General features: G+C 47.8%; 1 long non-coding RNA gene across 1 annotated transcript in view; it reads right to left on the minus strand.

Annotated features, from left to right (window-relative positions):
- Positions 1 to 2515: 2515 nt before the first annotated feature.
- LOC148683447 (uncharacterized) overlaps positions 2516 to 17252 on the minus strand; it is a 52696-nt gene continuing 37959 nt past the window's right edge. Inside the window, exons 2-3 of the long non-coding RNA XR_015947205.1 lie at positions 5018 to 5394; positions 2516 to 2823 (exon numbers count right to left, since the gene is read on the minus strand). This is a non-coding gene — a long non-coding RNA (uncharacterized LOC148683447). The remainder of the gene's footprint in view (positions 2824 to 5017; positions 5395 to 17252) is intronic.

Raw genomic sequence — 17252 nt, forward strand, 5'->3', positions numbered from 1 at the left:
TGTCTGCTCTGCATGCGGCAGAAGCCCGCAATAGCCTCTGGCGGGCTCTGACCCAGCCTTTAAGACTTGTCCCCAAAATGCCCCTCCTACTGGCGCTACGGGATCCCCATTGTGTCAAACCTTTCTCCTCAGCTGCCGCTGAGTCTTCCCTCTCCTTTCCACCCTCTGATGCAGCTGGCTCCACCCCTTCTTCTCTGCTTCCCAATTGCAGTTGAGGCTCCAGTATGCTGCTAGAGCCCTGGAACCTCCTTCCTGCCTTGATGCTCTTGCTGCTGCTCTCCCATCTGATGGAAGTAAGCAGAGTGGGCTGCTCTCTGCAAGCCCTCTCTCATGGGCATAGGCAGGGGGGCAGGAGGGGGCAATTGCCCCCCCTAGAAGCAAAAGGCTGAGGGGCGCAGGCGTGGCAGCCCCAGGCTCCCGCTCCCAGCGCGAAGCTCCAGAGGCGCGCGGGGAGCATAAGCGGAGGAGCGCTAAGCAGGAGTGGGGAGCGTAAGAGGAGGAGGCAGCCACAGGCTCGCGTTCCCTGCGCACCTCTGGGGCTTCGCGCCAGGAGCGGGAGCCTGGGGCCGCCTCCTTGGAAGACCGGGGAGGTGTGGAGGAAGCAGCCACAGGCTCGCGTTCCCCGCGCACCTCTGGGGCTTCGCGCCGGGAGCGGGAGCCTGGGTCCGCCTCCTCAGAAGACCGGGGAGGCGCAGGCAACGTAGCCCCGCCCACATTCCCACTGTGGCCCCTCCCCTCCCGCCCCTTGCCCCCCTAATTTTTATCCTGGGTACGCCCCACCCTCTCTCTTACAGTATGGAACTGTGCTGAGAGTTGTTAGGAGACCCTTAACAAACTCCAGTCCCCAGGGTTCTTTGGGGGAAACCCTGACCGTTGAGGTGGTATAAGAGTGTTTTAATTGTATATTGTCAACATGACCCAGGTTTGTTGCTGCCACTGGGCTTGGCTTTTTTTGTGAGGGCACTTAAGAATCCCCAAATGCCCTGGCAACTCTTCCACAGCAACGGCGTCATTTTATGGAATATTAACCGTATGTTGCAGCATATTAATACTGCACAGTTTGAAGCAACTGGAAGCATAAGAAGCGACTCCTTTTGGAACAAATCACTCTCCAGACCCATAACAATATTATTCAAACGTTTACTAGCAGAACTCTTTAAAATAAAACAGGATACATCCAGAACATCCATGCAATGTCATGTGCTGTCCTGCACAGGCTTAGCACCTTACAAAATATAAAATAATCCAAACAGACTTAAAAGAAAAGACCTCTCTCTCCCCCTCCACAGTCTGCATTCCAGCCTCCAGGCTGATTACTCTCCCTCCGGGAGAGCTTCATTTTACATCTTCACTCCATGGAGTTTGGGAGAAAAGACTCAAAGGCAACTCCCATCAAAATGGAGATTTGGAACCCAACACCTCTCACGTGATCTAAGGTTACAACACTCACATGTTAGCTACCAAAGAAACAACAACCAGTTAGTTGATCATTAACTAAGCAAGAGTTCGAAGTGTTCTCCTTGGCTTTAATATAGCCCAGATGGGAACGTGGGTGGTGCTGGGGTGTAGCCACTGAGCCTTGGGTTTGCCGATCGGAAGGTTGGTGGTTTGAATCCCTGCGACAGGGTGAGCTCCTGTTGTTCAGTCCCAGCTCCTGCCAACCTAGCAGTTCAAAAGCATGTCAAAGTGCAAGTAGATAAATAGGTACTGCTCTGGCGGGAAGGTAAACGGCGTTTCCGTGCGCTGCTCTGGTTTCGCCAGAAGCAGCTTTGTCATGCCGGCCACATGACCTGGAAAAACTGTCTGTGGACAAACGTCAGCTCCCTTGGCCAGTAAAACGAGATGAGCGCTGCAACCCCCAGAGTCGTTCACGACTGGACTTAACTGTCAGGCAAACCTTTACCTTTATCTGGGGATATCGCCAGACAGGAGGCCTGCGTGAAATCTGGGATGTTTTTAGGGGAGCAGGTGTATCGGTCTGCACCAGCCCATTACCTGGCGGATATCCACTACGTGGAATACCGCAGACTAATTACTGCGGCTAGACTGAATGTCCTTGATTCGGCGGTTTTGAGGGGAAGATTTGGAGGAGTCCCATACGGTCAGAGAATGTGCCATTGTGCCTTGGGTGAGGTAGAATCCACAGAACACATTCTACTGAGTTGCCCCTTTTATAATGATTTAAGGCAATATCTTATAGACCCGTATTTATCTCAGTTTAGTTCCCGACCAAGAGAACGGCAGGCAGCATATTTGCTCAACAAGCCCACTGGGAAAATAACCTCAGTGGCTAAATTCCTCTTCCTGGCGCTCAAGTGTTGGAAACGTATAATCGAATGTCTTGATGTGGGTTATCTGTAGGAGGTTTAGTAGCGCGGTCATACCCCAGTTATGTATCCCTCTGATGCCTTCAGTTTTATATTTTTATATTTTTATGTATCCCTCTGATGCCTTCAGTTTTATATGTTTATCTTTGTATTGAGAAATGTTTTTTTGTTTCTGACTATCGGTCAAATAAAGTACATTGAGACGTGGGAAAACCCCCATGTTAAACCTCCTGCAATCTACCTTTAGCCATTTTTCATTTCTGTGACAATTAAACCAATATACTTAGCACTGCACACATGTCAACAGTGTTTGGGGGAGGCAGAGAAAATACAAAACATTGTTTTCTGCTTCTTTGCCTGCTGCCTGCTGTTTTGATCTGTCCTGCCTCGTATGCCTGCGAGTTGCATGCAGAGTGGAACGTCCCCAGCATGGCGGAGAAATTCCTTCCAGTGCCCAAAGAAAAGATGACTGTGATTCTCATCTGCTAAGAAACGCCTGGAAGAAAAGCAAAGGAAACTTTCAGGCATGGTTAAGTCTGCGCTGTGTCTGCAAGTGAGAAGGGGAACTCTGAAGCAGAACGAATGGAACTTCCCAGCATGTCAGGCCAGCAGGCGGCTCCTGGATATTTTCTCCTTTTTACTGGGAACAAAAGCTTTCCTAGGTGGAGATCGAGCAATTCTAAATATTTCATACCTCCTTTTAACACACGTGCACACATGACAGCAGAGACATTTCCGCCCAAGTGTTTCGGTTACTCTTCCTTTGCCTGAGTAATGAAATTCCGATTCATCTCACTGGGAACGTTCCGCTGTATTTGGCAGTGCATATTTAGAAATTATTTTGAGGTTGGCTGTGGTTACTGCAATTAAAGCTGCCTTAAGAGTAAATAATAATAATAATAATAATAATAATAATAATAATAATAATAATAATAAATTATGTATACCCCGCCCATCTGGCTGGGTTTCCCAGCCACTCTGGGTGGCTTCCAACAGAAAAATGAAATAAAATAATCTATTAAACATTAAAAAAGCCAGCCTCCCCAAACAGGGCTGCCTTCAGATGTCTTCTAAAAATTTGGTTACAGGTAGGTAGCCGTGTTGGTCTGGATCGAAGTAAAATAAAAAAAATTCCTTCAGTAGCACCTTAAAGACCAACTAAGTTTTTATTTTGGTATGAGCTTTCATTGCCTACAGACAGCCACCCAATCTTAAACAACTCCTAACCCACAATAATACAACCACCAGACTTAACATGGACACTGGTACCAGAGCCTGCAATAAACCCAGATGCCAACTTTGCTGCCACATACACCCAGACAACACCATTACTGGCCCCAACAACATCCAACATACCATCTCAGGACTATTTAATTGCTCATCCTCTAACATTGTGTATGCCATCAAATGCCAACAGTGCCCTTCAGCTCTCTATATTGGACAAACAGGCCAAACCCTACGCCAAAGGATAAATGGACATAAATCTGACATCAGGAACCAGAAGACAGAAAAACCAGTAGGAGAACACTTCAATCTCCCAGGACATTCTATACAAGATCTCAAAGTAGCTGTCTTACTACAAAAGAATTTCAGAAATAGACTGGAAAGAGAAGTTGCTGAATTGCAACTTATCACCAAGCTCAAAACCATGGAGGCACCTGGTTTGAACAGAGATATCTTCAGCCATCTCAACCCTTGCTTTTTCATGCAAAACCATTTGCAGTCGTTTGCGGTCATCAACAGCTATCAGTCAGTCAATCACCCATTTCCACCACCCTTCTGAGTGATCCCCCCTCCCCATCCCCACCCCTCCCCACCCCTTCTCTACATAAGTGCCTGGAAACTTCCATTTCACTGTATCTGAAGAAGTGTGCATGCACACGAAAGCTCATACCAAAATAAAAACTTAGTTGGTCTTTAAGGTGCTACTGAAGGAATTTTTTTATTTTTCTAAAAATTTGGTAGCTGTTTTTTCTCTTTGACATCTGATGGGAGGGCGTTCCACAGGGCGGGTGCCACCACCGAGAAGGCCCTCTGCCTGGTTCTCTGCAACTTGGCTTCTCGCAACGAGGGAACCACCAGAAGGCCCTCGGTGCTGGACCTCAGTGTCCGGGCAGAGCGATGGAGGTGGAGACGCTCCTTCAGGTATACTAGACCGAGGCCACCTTGGTGTAGGCACACCTTGCAGGCTTAATGCTGGTTTCATGCCACCTTAACCGTCATGTCAGCTTCACTCAAGGAATCATGAGCATTGGAGTTTGCCAAGGGGTTGAGAATTTTCCGATATTATTTATTATACAGATTTAGAAGCTGCTTCGCAGGCAAATGCTGTTGAAGATGTGTACAATATGATAAAATAAAACCATTCCTACAATTGTACAGACCTGCTCCCGGCTGCAAGGCCCATTTCTCCCTGGCTCCTGGGAGGCCGGAGGGACAACGCTGGAACAACTCTTGGGTTGGGGCAACTGGCTAAAATGTTTTAAAATGTTTTAAGCGGTTTTAATTTTGGTTCATCTGTTTTGTTTTTGTTGGGTTGGTGTTGCTTAAATGTTTAGTTGGGGTTGGCAGCTATTTTAATTTGGGTATAACTGTAAACTGATTATTATTATTAGTTTCTATTGATTTATTGATTTATTTATAGTCAGTATCAGTGCTTTTTTTCTGGGGGGACACAGGGGTACACATACCTGTAAACATTTTGTGTTGCCCTGACCGACGGACAGACCAGCTGTCTCCACAGTAGCAGCGCAGATGGGAGCTCTGTCATTCTCCACGCCGTTGCCTGGGGAGGGGAGTCTGGGGCGGTCACAGTGGAGGCGAGGGCGCTCCTCCTCCTCCTCCTCCTCCTCCTCCTCCTCCTCCTCCTCCTCCTCCTCCTCCTCCTCCTCCTGTTGCCAGGCTAGAGGCAGCCGGCGAGCGCTCGCCCCTCCTTGCTCAAACTGACTCTGTCGCTGGGGGCCTTCCCGTCCTCTCAGTGCCAGCGCTGCCTTGAGTTCCTCTTCTGGGGGTTGGAGGGGGGAGGAAGGGGGCAAGGGGGAGGGGGAGCAGCCAAATGAGAGTACCCCTAAACATTTTTAAAGGAAAAAAAAAGCACTGGTCAGTATAATATATTCTGTTTTTTCATGTTTGATGTTTTTTCATGGTTTTGTATGAGGTGTAAGCTGCTCAGAGTGGCTGGGGAAACCCAGCCAGATGGGCGGGATATTATTATTATTAATATTATTATTATTATTATTATTATTATTATTATTATTATTATTATTATTAAATATTCCATAAAGCATAAAGTTGGGAAGGGTTCAGAAAACAGCAACCAAAATGATCAAGGGCATGGATCGACCCCTCCATGAAGAAAAATCACAGAATTCGAGACTTTTCAGTTTAGAGAAATTCAAGTGAGAGAGTACAAGCCCATCCTGGCTTATAAAAGCTAGCCGGGAAGGGCTGGGTGATGGGCTTCGTGGGTTGGTGAATGCTTTTCTCTGTGAGGGAGCCTTCCCAGACCCGCTGAAAGAGGCGGTTATTAGACCGCTTCTTAAAAAAACCATCTTTAGATGCGGCCAATATGGCCAACTATCGCCCAGTCTCAAATCTTGCAAATCTGGCAAGGTGATCGAGCGAGTGGTTGCTGAACAACTCCAGGCACGCCTGGAAGAAGTGGACCATTTGGATCCCTTCCAGTCAGGATTCAGGCCTCATCATGGGACTGAAACTGCCTTGGCCGCACTGGTTGATGATCTCCGGCGGGATAGAGATAAAGGTGAGAGCTGTTTCCTAGTATGCTGGATCTCTCAGCGGCTTTTGACACCATCGACCATAACATCCTTTTGGACCATCTAGAGGGCTTGGGAGCTGGCGGCACTGTCATGCAGTGGTTCCGCTCCTTCCTCCTAGGCCGTGTTCAGAAAGTGGTGGTTTGGGATGAGTGTTCAGACCCCTGGGCCCTCACTTGCGGGGTTTCTCAGGGTTCTGTCCTCTCCCCCATGCTTTTTAACATCTACATGCAGCCGCTTGGAGAGATCATCAGGGGGTTTGGGCTGGGTGTTCATCAGTATGCGGATGATATCCAGCTCTACCTCTCTTTCAAATCAGAACCAGTGATGGCGGTGAAGGTCCTGTGTGAGTGCCTGGAGGCGGTTGGAGGATGGATGGCGGCTAACAGATTGAGGTTGAATCCCGACAAGACAGAAGTACTGTTCGTGGGGGACAGGAGGCGGGCAGGTGCGGAGGACTCCCTGGTCCTGAATGGGGTAACTGTGCCCTTGAAGGACCAGGTGCGCAGCCTGGGAGTCATTTTGGACTCACAGCTGTCCATGGAGGCGCAGGTCAATTCTGTGTCCAGGGCAGCTGTTTATCAGCTCCATCTGGTACGCAGGCTGAGACCCTACCTGCCTGCAGACTGTCTCACCAGAGTGGTGCATGCTCTAGTTATCTCTCGCTTGGACTACTGCAATGCGCTCTACATGGGGCTACCTTTGAAGGTGACCCGGAAACTACAACTAACCCAGAATGCGGCAGCTAGACTGGTGACTGGGAGCATCTGCCGAGACCACATAACACCGGTCCTGAAAGACCTACATTGGCTCCCAATATGTTTCTGAGCACAATTCAAAGTGTTGGTGCTGACCTTGAAAGCCCTCAACGGTCTCGGCCCAGTATACCTGAAGGAGCATCTCCACCCCCATCGTTCAGCCTGGACACTGAGGTCCAGCGCCAAGGGCCTTCTGGCGGTTCCCTCACTGCGAGAAGTGAGGTTACAGGGAACCAAGCAGAGGGCCTTCTCAGTAGTGGTGCCCACCCTGTGGAACATTTAGAAGACATCTGAAGGCAGCCCTGTTTAGGGAAGTTTTAAATGTTTGAAGTTTTATTCTGTTTTTAATGTTCTGTTGAAAGTCGCCCAGAGTGGATGGGGAAACCCAGCCAGATGGGTGGGGTAGAAATAAATAAATAAATAAATAAATAATAATAATAATAATAATTATTAAAAGGTCAGTGCCTACTTTTGTTATATTTATACATTTAGCATATATTTCATCCTTTGTTGAAATGTGTGAGCCATTCTCCGCAGAACATCAGAATTTAGGATATTACAGTAGTGGATCTAACGGTCCATCTCTCTTGTACAGTACACATTTGTACAGTAGAGTGGTAAAGACCTGGCTAAGGTAGGTGATAACAGGGGGATGTCTCCATGGGTAATTCTTACTGAATGTGCACAGAAAAACTGCATTGGGGGGGGGGAGGAGGAACTTGAGAAGGAAGCGCTGAAAAGGTTTACAGCAAATCCAAGAAATCTTGTTTTAGTTTGAATTTTTTAAAATATAAGATGAAAAAAGGAGTGTTCTTTGTAATTTTGCAAAATAGACTTGTTAACCACATGAAAGGTACTCCTTGCTGTTAATTTTTTATGTAACTTCTTCGTTTACAAACGACTGAAGATTCTGACAGATTTTTCTGAGCGCTTGGGGTCGAAAGAAAGTAACTTCAAACAACTGTTGCTGAGACATTTCTTTCCGAAACTGCTAGACCAGACATGTTCAACTCGTTGACTGCGATCGACAGGTAGATCGCCAGGGTGTTCCCGGTCTATCGCGGGATTTAAGAAAGTGATTGTCTAGGTTGATCACACCTAGCCCTGCCCCCAGTGGTATGTCTCATTGCCGACGCTGCTGCAGCTGTGAAAACTTTTGTTCCCTGCACCTGCGTCAGAGTTGGAGAAGGAGGGAGTGTGGCAGAGTGTTGGCTGAGTGGTTTTATGCAACACCCCCGACAAAGCTCAACAACTCCGGGTGGGTACTCCCTCCTAAAAAAAAGCTCCACAAATCTGGGCAATCCTTCCTACAAAAAGCTCGACAACTCTTTGCAATGACAATGGGTAGCTCACTGCCAGTTTTATTATACTGGGAGTAGATCGCAGTCTCTAGAGAGTTGGACATGCCTGTGGTAGACAGAGCCAGACAGAGGATGATTGGCAAAGACAGAGGATGATGACAGGTGGATGTCTTGCCCCTCCCACATAAATCCTGTCTATGCCCATAGCCACAGGATCTGGTTGGCCACTGGGAGAACAGGGTGCTGGAGCAGAAGGGCCACTGGCCTGATCCAGCAGGTTTTCCCTATGTCCTTATACCATTACAGTCGTACCTTGGTTCTTGAACACAATGTGTTCCGGGAGTCAAGTTCGACTCCCAAAACTGTTTGAAAATCAAAGCATGGCTTCCGATTTTCCGATTTTCAAATCGGAAGCCGCGGAAGTCATGCCGGACGTTCGGCTTCTGAAAATCATTCGAAAACTGGAACACTCACTTCCGGTTTTCGATCGTTTGGGAGCCGAAACATATGAGTTCCAAGGCATTCAGCAACCAAGGTACGACTGTATGTTCCTTTGGAATTTGTCATAAGAAAGAGTTAAGTCTTTAATTAAAGCCCAATGTGGCATAGGAATCTGGTATTTCACAACACTCCAGGAAGTAGGTGTGGGCGTTTAGTGTTTCATGACAATTAACTCCCCCCCCCTCTTAATCAATATCCCTGTTCTGTAATTAGGTGCAAAAGAGAATGACACTTCGTAGAAAGGTCAAGTGTTCCCACCATAACATATTTCAAAGCTGAGAAGCTAGTTTTCAGAAATAACCCAAACAAGATACTTAGCAGTCTGGCAGTACTCTGGCTTTATTGGACAGCTCATCTTCACTGCAGGAACAAAACTTGATCAATGAGCTCTCGAATGAGAGTCTGTGGAAAAACATCCGGTAGGCGTACTTGGCTTCCCCTCCATAATTTGAACAGCCCTGAGCTTAATGGCCTTAACTCCTGGACTACAAACAGCAAGGCAGAATGATGGGAGTGTGTGGTTTGTGTAGGATCTTTCATTCCTCTGTGATATATGGATGTTGGCTCTTTAGCAGGGAAACTTTATTTTGGCTGAACCCCCCCCCCCTTACTTCTCCATTACCAGCAAAGCAACATCCATCATGGCCGTGGAGTACAACTGTTCCATCTTGTGGTCCAGCTTATTTCCGGACACTGTTTCAGTGTTCCATTCCCCAGGACTTAAAAAAACAAAACAAAACAAGCTGATGTTGAAGCTATCTCAAGCTGTTTCATGACTGCTGCCTTAGTGCAGCAAACACACTTCCACATTTCTGTATTTTGCAGAGTGGTGGAGCAGCACCACATCTAAGATGAGCTTTCAGTCTCACTGTCAGGATAGAGAAAGTTGTCGCCACTGCAGAAGCAGGATCTGAGGTGATGTGAAGTGGGAACTGGAAGCCATGTCCACCATACCTGCAATTCTCTGAATTTTCTTGGCCACTCTTGGGTGGGTGCCCATAGGCTCTACTGCCAGTGTCAATATGGCTGGAGCTCTGTGGTTGGGGAAAGGAGGACAACTTTCATTGTACCTGACCATTGGCCATGCTGGCTGGTGCTGCTGGGAGTTGTGCTCTGCCACATCTGGAGGACCTTGGCTACCCCTGCCCTCAGGCCCGGCTCTAGGTACAGTCCCGGTGGCACGGGGCGCCAGGGCGCCGGGCCGGCAGGGGGGGTGCTGCACGATGAAGTCGCGCGGAAGCCGTGCTGTGCGCTGTGAGGGCGGGGGTGCCGGAGTGATCTCCGCGCTTCAGCGCCAGGGCGCCCGACCTGCTCGAGACGGCCCTGCTTGCCTTATGTGCTTATGCATTCAGAGCATCTCTTTCAGTGGCCCACCAATTAGCTGAATGTACTGAGTAAAGGTAAAGGTAAAGGTACCCCTAAAAGTTAGGTCCAGTCACGAATGACTTGTTGAAGATTCATTCCCCATGTTTGCTGTCGTGGGATTTTGTCTATCACATGATGGTGTATGTTTTCATTCCACAGAGTCGGACGTGACGGAAACAGGATGTTTGTGTTACTGTGTTTCCTGAAGAGGGACTATTGTCCTTTGTTCATTCTCTTTGCTGTCTGATGCTAGAGAGAGAGGGAGCCATGTTGCAGTGCTCTGTGTGTGTTTATATGTAAATAAACATAGATTAGCCAAATGCTGAGCTACTGAGTTCTGCTACGCAACTGCGCAAACTCTGCAGAACCGTAAGTTTGCTGATGTTTCTTGGCATCAGTCGCTGTGATGTTCGGGCTGAAGAAAGCTTTTGAAGCTCCCGAACGATTGACCTGGAGGGAGGGAATGTGCCAGTTGGGCATGTGTCTCTGCCAGGGTCCTACTCGTGTGTAAGAGATCCTATCAAGACACTGGGGTTGCGGCGCTCATCTCGCTTTACTGGCCGAGGGAGCCGACGTTTGTCCACAGACAGTTTTTCCAGGTCATGTGGCCGGCATGACTATGCCACTTCTGGCAAAACCAGAGCAGCACACGGAAACGCTGTTTACCTTCCTGCCAGAGCAGTACCTATTTATCTACTTGCACTTTGACGTGCTTTCGAACTGCTAGGTTGGCAGGAGCCGGGACCGAGCAACGGGAGCTCACCCTGTTGTGGGGATTCGAACCGCCGACCTTCCAATCAGCAAGCCCTAGGCTCAGTGGTTTAGATCACAGCGCCACCCGCGTCCCTGAGTATGAACATTAAAGGCACGATGCACTTTGCTTTCAAAACAACAACAGCAAGATGAGATTGTCTTGAATGGATAACCAAGCTATAATTAATTTGAGACACTTCTTTAAAAGCAACGGCTGTTTTTGGCGCGTCCAATTTGTGCACGACCACACATATGTGCAACATGCCCAACCTGGAAGTGACCTGAAAATGTCACAAGGCGGGGATGGGGGACGGTGTGTTTTCAGACTTTTCCAATGGTGTTTCATATATATATGATTTCACTTAAACGTGTGGCACCTTGGAACGCAACCCCAATGTAAATTGGGAGTTGCCCGCATTTTGTTTATAAAGGGCCACAAAACCTTTTCATGGAACCAGAGAATCATAGAGTTGAAAGACACCCCAAGGGTCAACTAGACCAAACCCCCTGCTTTGTATTCAGCATTGTGTGAATGGGAGGCAGCATATACAAGCAATCTTGTTCCCCCCCTTTTCATTCCCCATTGTCCCCTGAAAAACCTTTCCAGAAGAAGAAGAGAAATTCAGAAGTCTGCTCATGTTATTGAGCTGCTATGAAAGCTGCTCTAGTGCAGCTCCCTCCTGCATTATTTCTCCTCCTCCTCCTTCTCCTCCTCCTCCTCCTCCTCCTCCTCCATTTGGGGGGTCAAAGCTGTGACTAATGGAACATGCTCTGTTGGCATGTTCATCATGTGAACCCCTCTGTCCTGTGCTCAGGTTTGGTCAAAGTGTAAATACCTAGCATTGTGTGAATGGGAGGCAGTCTGCTGACCTTCATTCCAGAGAAACCGAACCTGATAAGCGCCGAAACCGTTGGAATCTCCTGTCTCTCAGACATTGGGGTGCCGAGCAACAACATCATCAACATCATCATCATTATTATCCATCCTTCACCCTCATGTCCCAAGGCAGGTTACAACAGTAGAACACAATACACTGGAACCTTGGTTTATGAACACCTCGGTTTATGAATTTTCGGTTTACAAACACCGCGGACCCATCTGGAACGGATTAATCCACTTTCCATTACTTTCAATGGGAAAGTTCGCTTCAGTTTATGAACACTTCAGTTTAAGTACTCCGCGGACCATCTGGAACAGATTAAACCACTTTCCATTACTTTGAATGGGAAAGTTCGCTTCAGTTTATGAACGCTTCAGTTTATGAACAGACTTCCGGAACCAATTGTGTTCATAAACTGAGGTACCACTGTATTTAAAACAGTTTAAAAACCAGTTTAAAATAAATGCGCATGAAAGGAGACCTTCCTGGCCACCTGGAACACATGTCGTGGTTCCTCCAGACACAGAAACATTCCCCCCACTTCACCAGAGTTGTGTGGAAAGGGGGCACTTCTCATGCCACTGTGTCACAGTGGTTCCCACACATGAGAAGGGGTACAAAGGAGGGGCTCTTGGCTCTGCTTGCCACCCTCTGAAATCTTCCTGTCCTCCTTCCCAGCAAACAACTTCTGTGGGTATCAGCTAATTTCTCTTCCCATCTTTTGGGAGAATGATGGCTGGCTGGGAGGTTGCTCAGAGGAGTTGTGCGTGCCATCCCATTTCTGCAGCAGAAACCATGTTGTTTGGGCAGAAGTGAAGGGAGGGGGAGAGCATCTTCAGGAGGGGAAGAAAATTAGGCTGAAAACATATTGAGACCATGCTGTGTGTTTACTGAGAAGAGGATGACTGAAGCAAGAGGATGGCAAGCAAATTGGTCCCCTTTTAAAATGTTGTTGGATTTTACTTTTGTAAGTAAAACAACGGCACTTTAAATTTTCTGCCTCACTTCATTTTCATTTTCTAGTACTTTGTAACTGGTCCTCCTCCACTCTTCCTCATTCCCTACTGTGTAGCAGAACTAATCAGTACTGAAGCAGACCTCACCAATTAATTGAAGAAAACACTTGTCTTCTTTTCTGACTGCGCGCAAAACCCCAGGACCTATTTTATCAGTTTATACAGGTTTGCCGCCTGACTGCATCTTCAAGAAACAAAAAAATAAACCCCCCAAAACAAAAATGCCTATAAACTTTTATTCAGCTCCAAATGTAAAAGGAAGCTTTATTGTAAAATATTTATTCTAATGCATATTAGTATTTTGTGACTTTCTTCTTCTTTTCTTCCTCGCATTTTCTCTCACTTTTAGCTTCATTCTTCAGCCGGCTCTTGAATTTATTCTCCCAAACCCCTGGCATTTTATTGCCGTAATCACAGCGAGGCCAAGCCGTTTAACTTGGCAAAACTTCATCTGAGAAAACTACAGATCCTTTTCTTTAGGGAAGACTTTGCTTCCTCTCTCTCACAGAATTTAATGAGAACATAATTTAGCTCTCTTTGATGGCATGGTGGCAACTGCTTTTTAAACAGTTTACATTTTTGTTTGGTGTCCTTTGTTAGAAAGGCCATGTTAGAAGCTTAGAAAGGACGCCACCAACCCGTAATGTGGTCTGACTTCAGCTTCTGTTGGGAACAAAGAAAACTTCTTTATTGGCAATGGAGGGGACTAGGGAGTCAGTGTTGAGTACAGTCGTACCTCGACTTACGAACAACTCTACTTACGAATGTTTCTACTTACGAACGGAGCTCCGTCCGCCATCTTGGATGTGGTTTAGACATACCTGCCAAGTTGCTGTCAGAGAAATAAGGGACCGGGCCGGAAATAGCAGACCGGAAGTAGCGCTGTCGCCATTTTGGAACTGGGCGGAGCATGCTTAGAAGTGACTTTTGATGCTGCTTTGCCCAGTTCCAAAATGGCCGCCACGGCAGAAGTCGCACTGCAGCCATTTTGGAACTGGGCAGAACAGCATCAAAAGTCGCTTCTGAGCATGCTCCGCCCAGTTCCAAAATGGCCACCGCGCCAGAATAAACCGGGAAAAAACAAAAAAATCTGTTTTTTTTCAGCTAGGAACAGCTGGAAAAATGGGGATTTCCCAGGGAAAACGGGAGATATGGCAGCTATGGGTTTAGATAGGATTTTTTTTACTCACGAATTTTTAGATAGGGTTACTTCGACTTATGATTTTTTTCTTCCAATGCATTCCTATGGGATTCGACTTACAATTATTTTTGACTTACGAATGTGCGTTCAGAACGCATTAAATTCGTAAGTCGAGGTACCACTGTATAATGATTTAATTTACACAGAAATGAAAAAATGTATTAATGGAAATGGGAAATGGCTAAATGTGTTTTGCTAGCACTGGGGTTTCCCCACAATGAGCACTCACACTTTACATTGTGGGTGCCCTTTGCGGGATGACGTGTGGTGCTACAGTTCCCAGCAAGCTTGCTGTCAAAGAGGGGCTGGCTTGCCTCTCAGTGTTAATTTTTGGAGGTTCACACCCAGCCTCAGTAATCAAGTTTCTTGCTTGGAGGTAGGACCAGTCCCATTTATAAACGGGGGGTGGAGCCAACAATAGCCAGGCAGTCAGCTCTGGAGATTCACCCTCCCAACCCTCCCTTTGTTTAATGTTTCTTGTTTGCAGGTTAACTTTTTCTTCCTGTTTAGCGGGCGCTGCCATGGTCTTTGACTGGTTGCTGTTGAAGGACTGGGAAGAAATTTTCCTGCATTGGCAGGTTTTGTCTTCCCCATCACAACTTTGGCAGTTATGGCCTTGGGTGGAATCCTTTAGTCTTTTCTTCCCTATATGGGGGGGGGGGTGAAGTGGTGACTCACCCCCCTGCGGCAGCGATTCCAGGGTCCCCCTCTTAAAGGGGTTATATATATGGGTGTCACTGGCCATACACTGAAAGGTCGTCAGTGAACTACCCTGCGTGTGGGGATATGGACTGAGCTGCCTGCTACACTTACGTCTCACAGAGCACCCCCATATCCCATTTACCCTGATGAGCCCCAGTCCCCCCCCCCGGCTGGGGGGCTGGGAGGCATACACACCCAAGGCCTAAGCCAAGGTCTTCCTACATGTGGAAGTTTAATAAAGTTGTGGCCTAATTTTAATTCCATATAATGTTGTCAGAGTCTTTATTCCTTATGATCCCTGGGGGCTGGGGCTGTCGCCGCCTGGTCATGGAATGGTTTTCTAAAGGACTCTTAGCTCTTTGCAGAATTAATGATTAACTAACTTATTGCTGTTCTTTGGTAACTAACATGTGAGGGTTGTAAACCAGGGATCATGTGCGAGGTATCGGGTTGCAATCTCCATTTTGAGTTTTACCTCCTAAACTTAATGGAGGGAAGACGCAAATGGAGCCGTCTCTTTGAACTCCACAGAGAGAAAGATCAGTGGCGTCGCTAGCCTTCTGGCTGTCCGGGGCGGCAAACCCAAAGGCACCCCACTGGGGGGTGGGGAGTCCGTCGCACGCATGCGTCACACGTCACAGCGCATGTGTCATGACGCATGGCACGCGTGCCATGATGCATGACGGAGTGGGCTGCCGGGGGGCGGTGCTCCAGCGCCCAGATCCGAGGATCCCGATGCTAGAATGGCGCTGCCAGCAACCCGCTCCTCCGTAGCTCACTGACACCGCTCCGCCTGAGCAGGAAGAAGCACAAAATGAGCTATGGAGCGGGTTGCCGTCGCCGCTGCTCTAGCACCGGGATCCTCGGATCCGGGCGCTGGAGTACCGCCGCCAGCAACCCGCTCCGTAGCGTGCTGACGCCCCTCACCGCTCCACCTGAGTAGGAATAAGCACAAAGCGCACGGCAAGCCACTCCATAGCGCACTTTGTGCTTCTTCCTACTCAGGTGGAGGCAGAGCGGTGAGGGGCATCAGCGGCCGCCGCTGACGCTGCTCTCTGGCCCACCCCTTGCCTCTGCCCCACCAGGAAGAAGCGAGAGGCGAGGCCAGCAACACCGGGGCCTCCGAGATGAAGGTCGCGCCGCCACCACGGTAGCGGCAGCCATCGGTGGAGGTGGCAAGGGGGTGCTGCGCTGCCCCCCACAGAGTGGAGACGGGGCACCACACCCCACGCCCCATATTGTGACGCCCCTGAGAATGATGCAAGTAAATGGCTTTCCTGAAGGGAGAGCAAGTAGCCTGGAGGCTGGAATGCAGACTGGAAAGAGACATGTTTGCTTACACGGATGCAGGTGTCGCTGTGGTCTAAACCACTGAGCCTCTTGGGCTTGCCAATCAGAAGGTTGGCGGTTTGAATCCCCACGACGGAGTGAGCTCCCTTTGCTCTGTCCTAGCTTCTGCCAATCTGGCAGTTTGAAAGCATGCCGGTGCGAGTAGATAAATAGGTACTGCTGTGGAGGGAAGCTAAATGGCGTTTCCATGTGCTCTGGTTTCTGTCATGATGTCCCGTTGCGCCAGAAGTGACTTAGTCATGCTGGCCACATGACCTAGAAAACTGTCTGCGGACAAACGCCGGCTCCCTTGGCCTGAAAGCGAGATGAGCGCCACAACCCCGTGGTCGCTCTTGACTGTACTTAACTTTCTGGGGGTCCTTTGCCCCCCTTTCTTTCCTTACAGGTCTGTTCGGCTTATTTCATATTTTGTGAGATGCTGAGCCTGGGCTGGACAGTGCAAGACATTGTGTGGCTATTTTTGATGTCTTAACTATGTCTTGAAGAAAGTTCTGCCAGTAAAGTTTGAATAAGGGTTACAAGACACAAAGGAAAAAGGGAACTCTTGAATCTTGAATAGTTGCAGAGATGAGGAACATCTGACAGGCCTACCTGGATATGCAGGGACGAGGGGAAGTGAACCTGCCAAAATCCCCTCCTTTACATAACTATCAATGGTACAGGACCTTTGTCTTAGCACATGGCCAACCTTGATGATAATGAGAAGTCTCAGTGAAAGAAGAAGTGTCCCCAAAAGATAGAACACAGTCACAATCTATATCCTATATTTCTGCTACCCACTGACCGTTCAGTTGGCATTTCCTTTCCATGCACAGCCCTTCCCCTTTTGCTTTTATCAGATTCTGTCAACTCTGCATGGCCTTTCTTAATTTAGTTCAAATTCTGGCTTGTCAACTCTCTAATGCAGACACCATTGTGCATATTCCACCCAACACTCTTAACTGCAAGCATAAGCTGAGAGATCTACACAGATTCAGACCAAAGGCTTGGTTCATATCATCCCAGCTTGATCAGGTCAGGTGAAAAATATGAACTGAAACATCTGAGCATCAGGATCTAAGAATTAAGCAAAGGTAGAGATTGAACAATGCCCCAATATGCAATAAAGTCCCCCAATTAATAGGTTAACACAACAACACAAGCTCAAAATCCTTCATATAAACACAACCCCCAAACCAGCAGGGAATCTAGTTTTGTCCACAGTCATAATGTCACAGAGGATGTATTGTAACATTTGAATAAATTTAATAATAAAAAAGGAAACCAAAATAATAAGGACTGTTATGACAAAGTTTTAAAAGTATTTGCTCCTGGTTTTGGA

The sequence above is a fragment of the Zootoca vivipara genome, chromosome 15, assembly GCF_965207765.1.
Source record: "Zootoca vivipara chromosome 15, rZooViv2.hap1.1, whole genome shotgun sequence".
Taxonomy (NCBI): domain Eukaryota; kingdom Metazoa; phylum Chordata; class Lepidosauria; order Squamata; family Lacertidae; genus Zootoca; species Zootoca vivipara.